We start from the raw sequence: 8,504 nt of genomic DNA, 5'->3' as shown, positions 1-8,504 counted from the left end.
TCATTCAACCTCCAGCCCTGATCCCCTCCTGGGAAGTGGGGGAATGGGACTAAAAGTTTCAATCCTCCAATCACATGGTTGGTTCCACCAGCCTCTATCCTTGGGTGCTTTCCAAGAGTCATATCTTTAACATAAACACTGTGTGGTTGAAAGGGGTTTGCTATGAATATTAAGACACCTTTATCACTTTTTTCACTTACTTAGGAAATTCCAAAGGTTTTAGAGGCTCCGTGCCAGAAGCAGAGATGAAAACCAAATAGATATTTCTTATTGTAAAACGAGGGCGGGGGGGGGCGGGCACTTTTAACAATTACCCCAGGACAATAGACATTAACTGGACTATCCAGGCAAATTGGTATGTATGGTCACCTCATCCTTAGACTTCATTAGTGGTAGAGCCCCATGGGCACACCTATCAAATAACCCGGACCTTTCTTTTTCTAAGCGTAATATACCCTAACTCCCAAATGCAAGGCCCTATCCACTTGATAAGACAGCCTAGCAATTGCACTTGGACCCCTTGTGCCCACCACTTCCTAAAGCACTCTTGGAAATTGACTTAGATTAGACACTGTGTCTTGCTCACTTGCCCCAAGCTGAGACTTCCTGCCAGTGACTGTCTTTCCCCAAGAGGGCATTTTTGAGAGCCAGACTCCAGTCCTCAGCCATATCTCAGTGAGGAGTCTTAAAACATGATGCATGGTCATGACCATTGAATAAACTATCGAATGCAGCATTGACCCCAGATTTTTAAGTGCTTCCCAGCAAATATTTTCCAAATAGTTCTTTTTGCTGGTGGACTTGATTTAAGGAGAGGTCAGAGATTAGATCACAGTCGAAATCTACAGGCTTTCAGCTGGGCCTCTCCTGGGAGCATCTGTGAAATATCATGCATTACTTGGGAATTATTACGATGGTGTTCAAATGTTTTCACTGAGATAATCACTAGGTTCATTTTTTAAAACCCTGTATTCATATGTTTTAAAGTTGACATATAAAAATTTCATCATAAGTCTAAATAATTGCAAAGGATATAAATTATGGCATTTTATAAATACTGTCATTTAAAAATAATTATCTTTATACAATTGATTAAAATAATATAAAATATAAAGCAAAGTTTGATAAATTGACCAAAAGTACAAATATTTTGGGAATGCGTTTTTTTCACAAGATGAAAGGGTCTTTAAAAAATTTTCTTCAATTGTATGCCTGTGTTTTGTTTTCATAGATGTAAGCACTGAGAAAACTTGTTAAACAAATAAATGGAGGGGGCTCAAAATGTTTTCCTTTAGCATTATCACTTAGTTCTTTGTATTCCTGAGATCTAAGAAAAAAAATTCAAAGGGATCATCTGTTCTCATAAATTTCTTTTAACAATATATCTACTTTAACTTGATTGATCTTTTTATAATTTTATCAAAAGCAAAAAAAAAAATAACTACCACTTGCAGACATGTGTCACACAGTTATTGGAGCTGTTCACTTCCTTACTTTCTGGGAAATGTATAAAAAAGGTTTTATCAAGATTTACCACGTGACTTCTATTCTTTCCCTTGGAGGCACCTTGTTTAACCCAGTATTCTCAAAAAGAGTTGAGAAAATAAAAACAATGCTAAGTCAAAGCACATTTCCCAGTAAATATTTCTTAATAAATTGCTGTTTTTATAATGTGATTTAAATATGTTTGTCAAAACTGTGGAAATAGATTTTCCTCGTTTAATGTATAAAAATATATGTCATATAATCTGATTAGTAAAGTCAGTTCTCTTTGTCAAACCAACCAGGAAAATCAGAAAAAAATATATATTTTAAAAAATAATAATAAAGATCTAATATAATTGGCTTTTGCATTTTATGTTATAAAACAAGATAAAAAGAATATGCTATTTCCTTATTACTTATTTTGAAATAATGAACTAATACATAGCTACAAGTAGGTCATCTATTAAGCAAGAAGTGTGATATAAGGCTTTGCATTATTTCTGTTAAATATGTGTGGCATGCATTAAATATGACTTTTCATAATGAGAATCATGTATAAAAATAAGAAATAGTTCATAAACTCTTTAGCTACCATGTTCAAACTCTCTTGTGTATTTAATAAAAGAGAAAGGTACAAACTGCTAAAAATGAATTGGCCTGGCAGGTAGCATATACTTTTATTTTAACTTGGAGATATAAAATATTTAACATTTAATTGGATGAAATAAAATGATGGAATAAATATTTCATTATATGATTTTTCAAATAGATTTTAATTTATTGATTCACACTGAATTGTAAACAAATTAAGTAAATTGCTCCCCAAAAGCCATGCATAGTAGTCCCAGAAAACACTAATTACATTTAAAAGAGTCAGTTTCAGAAACTTGTCCTGTCATAAAAATTAAAAATGTCTTTAAAAGACTGTCAAGAAAAACAAAAAGACAGCCCACAGAATGGGAGAAAATATTTACAAATAATGTATCTGATAAGGGACTTGCATCTAGAACATATAAATAACTTGTACAACTCAACAATAAAAAGCAAATAACTAATTTTAAAATGTGCAAAGTATCTGAATAGATATTTCTGTGAAGATATATACAAATGGCTAATAAACACATAAAAGATGCTAACATCATTAGTTATTAGGGAAATGCAAATCAAAATGACAATGAGATACCACTTTACACCTATTAGAATGGCTATGCTTTAAAAAAAGACAGACAATAACAAGTGTTGACAAGGATATGGAGAAATTAGAACCTTCATACACAGCTAGTAGAAATGTAAAATGTGCAGATAGTAAATTAATCTGGCAGTTTCTCAAAAGGTTAAACATACCATTACCATATGACCTAGTGCTTCCATTCCTAGCTTTATACTCAAGAGAAATAAAAGCATATGTCTACACAAAGACATATATGAATGTTCATAGAAGATTATTCTATATTATATTTATACTAGAGGCCCGATGCATGAAATTTGCGCAAGAGTAGGCCTTCCTTTCCCCAGCTGCCGGCAACGGCTTCCCTCTGGCACCCAGGACCCGGGCCTCCCTCGGCCACCAGCAAGCACCCAGGATCTGGGCTTCCCTCACAGGCTTGGCTTCGTCCAGAAGGATGTCCAGTCTAATTAGCATATTATGCTTTTATTATTATAGATTACTATATTACACTAGCCAAAGAGTGAAAACAACCCAAATGTTCATCAACTGATGAATGGATAAGTAAAATATGGTATAATTTGTACGATGGAATATGATTTTGTCATAAAAAGAAATGAAGAATTGATACATGCTACAACTTGGATGAACCTTTAAGGCATTATGCTAATTGGAAGAAGCTAGTCACAAAAGATCACATATTGATACAATTTTTATGAAATGTCCAGAAGGAGTAAATCTATGGAGACAGAAACTAGATTAGTGGTTGCCTAGGGCTAGAGTTGGTGGGGGAGAATTGGGAGGAAATGGAGAATGACTACTAAAGATTTCTTTGTGGAGTGATGAAATGTTCTAAAACTGTGGTGATGGTTGTACAAGTCTGTGACTATATTAAAAATCATTGATTGTATACTTAAAATGCTATGCAACTACTTCCATAAAACTGCTGAAAATTTTTAAAAGTCCCATAGAAGTATTACAGACTAAGATTTAGTATAATGTACAAAGCCTATCCTTAGGCAAAGGGATGAAATATTCTGTGATGTGATTGGCGGATGAAGATCCTGTGGCAAAATTTATATAAACTGTCTCTTTTTTTCTCTTGGTTTTCTCCTCTCCACACAGCATATTATTTATTCTTTGTCATTGTATCCGTTATCCACTGACACATTGATGCTGGTGACAAACAACCTGAAGCCTAATTCTTATCTCTCACAAGTCGGTGGTAGCTGGACCATTAGCCACCATGCTCCTTACACTGGCCTGATGCAAAAGAGGTGTCCAAGATGTGTTTGTTGAATTGACCTGAGCCATTGGCAGCACTTGACTGAGCTGCTGGTAGGACAAGAAAACAGCTACATGGCGACGTGGTGTTTGCAAACGTCTGTTGTGTTCCCTACAGGTGCCAGCACTCCAAGCTCACATTCTCTGGGAAACCTGGGCCTTTTGCAGGAGGCTGACAACAGGTATTTAGATTTTTTAAGATTTGGGTTTAATTTCAAATTAGGTTGGCAAGCTGGGCTCTACTCCAATGAGAAACGCATTCCACTGTCTTTTCCTGCCTTTTTAACATTTAAGCCAAGTTCTTACACCCATCCACCCATACAAAACTTTCTTGTTCAGAAAGTCATCTGAGCAACTGGCAAAGGCACCAACTCAGAGTTTTCTATTTTTATCCCTGTGTGTAATCAATGGGAACACGTTGTGACGGAAATGGAGAATTATGAATTGATAAAAGCAGACTAGTGACATTTGCTTTCCTTCCTGGGTAAGGTAACGGAGGAAAACGTGCCTGATGTGTAGAAATATGATGGAAATGTTATGGGCCAGTCTCTCTACAAAAGTACCCCGTGATTTCTGTATCTCTTTTCAGGTTAGGCTTGGAAAAAGTTTTCACAGGAACTGATTTTCTAGAAACATTGAGATATAGAATCCTGTCAGCCCTTCTCCTATAAATTCTTAATCTGTGAATTCAATGTTTATTTTCTGCCCTCCTTTTATAAATCAGAAACTATCTATTCTCCAACTGGATTACACTTCATCTCAAAAACTGCACCACTCCAGCCCTGGTGGGTAGCTCAGTTAGTTAGAGTATCATCCTCATATGCCAATTTTGGATTCAATATCTGGTCACATACAAGAATCAACCAATGAATGCATAAAAAAGTGGAACAACAAATCGATGTTTTTCTCTCTCTTCCCTTTCCCCCTTCTTCTCTTTCTCTAAAATCAATAAATAAAATTTAGCTCTGGCCAGTGAGACTCAGTTGGTTGGGCATTGTCCAACACACCGAAAGGTTACAGGTTAGATTCCAGTTGGGGCACATGCCCTGGTTTCAGGCTCGATCCCCAGTAGGAGGGGTGCAGGAGGCAGCCGATAGATGTTTTGCTCTCATATTGATGGGTGTTTCTCTCTCCCTGTCCCTTCCTCTCTCTCTCAAATACATACATACATACATACATACATACATACATACATAAAATTTAAAAGATTGAACTATCTAAAAATAAGTCATTTTTATTTTCTATAGTCTTCCTTTCCAGTCTTGCTTTAGACAAAGGTGTTCTTTTTTTATACAGTGGTATCACAGCAGTTTTGTGTTCTGTTATTTCTTTCAGTTGTATGATGTAGGACTTCAAAATCAAGTGGTACATGAGTCTCACTTAGTCATGCTGATAATATATTATCACATATACATTCACATAAAGATAGATAAAAGTTTTATATTTTAAAAATATCTGTGTGTGTTTTGTTGTACGTAAATGTCATCTTAATTTATTGGGGGGGATGGTGTGAAAACCCAGGTAGGATATGACTATTTAGCAGAGCATTCAAAAGAGGTGGAGCAAAAACCTGAGTGATCCATAAAGGGCTGGTTCCATCAGGGCACGGTTCACACCCCCTCCAAGGGCTGTGCAACCATCTCATGCAAAGTCAACTATTAATGATGACTTCTCCTAGTTGTCCTTGATTGTGGCTCACCATCATGATCGCTTCAATGTTCTGTCTAGCATTAAGATGGCAGCCCTAGCCTGTTTGGCTCAATGGATAGAGCATCCGCCCAAGGACTGAAGGGTCCCAGATTTGATTCTGCTCAAAGGCCTGTACCTCAGTTGCAGGCTTAAATCCTGGTCCTGGTCGGGACACATGCAGGAGGCAATCAATCGATGTTTGTATCTCTCTCACATTGATGTTTCTCTCTCTGGCTCTCCCCTTTTCTTCTACTCTAAATAAATAAATAAGCAAACAAACAAACAAATAGAAAAATATCCTCGGGTGATGATTAACAAAAATTTAAAATATTTTTTAAATTAACAGATGTGATTCGTAGATTTATAAGAAATAGAAAAGACTTTGAAATTGTGGGCAGCCCAGAATTGGTAACTTAACTTATTAAAAGTCTGTCTTAGTCCATTCAGGCTGCTATAACAAAATACCAGAGACTGGGTGCTTTATAAACTATAGAAATTTGTTTTTTACAGTACTAGAGGCTGAAAGTCCAGGATCCAGGGGCAAAGCATGATCAGGTGTAGACTTTCTTCCGGATTCCTGTGCACATGTGTAACTTTACAGCCTTTACATAACAGTTCTCTCCTTGTAGCCTCGCATGGTGGAAGCAGTTAGGGAGCTCTGTGGTATCTCTTTCATAGAGGGCACGAATCCCACTTATGAGGTTGCACTGCCATGACCTAATCACCTCCCAAACACCCCACCTCCAAATGCCATCACAGTAGGGGTTAGGATTTCAACATATACATTTTGAGGGGAACACAAACATTCAGTCTATAGCAAAGTGTCACAACTATTGAATGACAAAGACATGTGAAAGCCCAGGCAATTTTTACTAACCAATAAAAAATAATTAAAATTTTCAATTCTCTTACGAATTTGGACTTTTAAAGGTTATGTTTTAAATATTACATTGTGTTCAAACTTATTTTAAATTCATTCAGGTTTTTTTATTTTTTCTGGTTTTAAAAATATTTATGATCTTTGTAGAAAGTTTGAAAAATAAAGTATATAAAAATTTAAAATCACCCATACACCCACCCCAATAAATACTTGTTAATGTTTTGGTATAATTTCTTCCAGTCTATTTCTTATACACATAGTTGAAATTACTATACATAAAATTTTGTGTCCTACTTTTTCACTTAATATTGTATCATATATATTTACTTATTACAGATACTTCATAAATATAATTTTAAATGCTTCAGAGTATTCTAACTTATGGCCACACCATAATTTGCTTAATCATTTCTTTATTGTTAGACATTTAGGACATTTATAATTTTTGTTATACATAATGATCTGCTTTGTGTATAAAGGTTTTGTCTGCATTTCAAATTATTACTTAAAAGAGAGTTCTAGAAGTAGAATCACTAGGTAAAGATTATAGTTTTAAGATTCTTGGTTTATGTTGCCAAATTGCTTTTGAAAAAGATATTACAAATTTATACTTTCAGTAGAAATATGCTATCACCACTGAACAAGAATCAGACCCAATATTCATCAGGCACGTAGTTTTTACCAGATACTGACCTAATTATTTATTCTATATTAGCTCAACTTTAAAATATTTAATATTATTGGTGAAAAACATTATCTATTGCTTTAATTTCATTTCTTTGATTACTAGTGATATTGAGCTATATTTTATTATTAAGCCATTTGTAAGTATTTTTTTGTAAATTATTAGTTACCTATTTTTCTATTGTGACTTACTGTCCTTATTGGTTTATATGAGCTCTTTATATATTATTATGATAAGCCTTTGCTATATTTACTATAGCTATTTTACTATCTTACAAGTTGTTTCTTTTTAAATTTTCTTTATGGTATTCTATATTTCTTTTTTTTAAAATATATTTTATTGATTTTTCACAGAGAGGAAGGGAGAGGGATAGAGAGTTAGAAACATCGATGAGAGAGAAACATCAATCAGCTGCCTCCTGCACACCCCCTACTGGGGATGTGCCCGCAACCAAGGTACATGCCCTTGACCGGAATCAAACCTAGGACCCTTCACTCCGCAGTCCAACGCTCTATCCACTGAGCCAAACCAGTTAGGGCGTATTTTATATTTCTATCAAGTTTTACTTTGTGATTCATGCTTGCTTTTAAAATGTTTAATTTTATTTAATGGCTCAGTAATAATAAAGACACATATTACATATCTATTACATTCACTGGTTGTATACACTATTTCAAGCCTTTGCAGTAGGAACAACCAAAGCAGATTCTTGTGCATATGTGTTACTTTACATAACTTTACATCCTTTACATAACAGTTCTTTTCAAGCTAAAAAAACGTTATTTCTCAACAACCTATATTTCCATCCACATGGGATTGACTAAGTAGATAGAACAAACAAAATTAAAAGGAAAACTATGGAGTTCCTAAAAGTCGTGCTATTTACATAAAGATATTAATGACTTTATTGAGGAGGAAGGAAGAATACAATGCTGCAAATAAAGAACAAGCCACTGGTGTACAATTACATGTACCAGTCTATATGAGAGGGAGAATGTCTGGAGAGACCTACCCAAATTCTGGCAGTGTTTATTTCTGGATCATGAGACTTCAGATGATTTTTATTATCTTCTTTGTGCTTTTATGATTTGTTTCAGTTTTTTGCAATGACCATGTATCATTTTTACTAAGAAACCAAGTTATTTTTAAAAGTACAAAAACTTTTTCACATACAGAGAGACAACAATATTTGCCTTTTTTCCCTGGTATTTTAAGTAAATATTTACACACACAAATAACATTTTCCATAGAATTCAAGCAATTTCCAGAAAGGTATATACATTTCTACACGTGGGTTACATATACTCACATGTATC

The sequence above is a fragment of the Myotis daubentonii genome, chromosome 12 (assembly GCF_963259705.1).
Source record: "Myotis daubentonii chromosome 12, mMyoDau2.1, whole genome shotgun sequence".
Classification (NCBI taxonomy): Eukaryota; Metazoa; Chordata; class Mammalia; order Chiroptera; family Vespertilionidae; genus Myotis; species Myotis daubentonii.
This window is presented reverse-complemented; position numbering follows the sequence as displayed.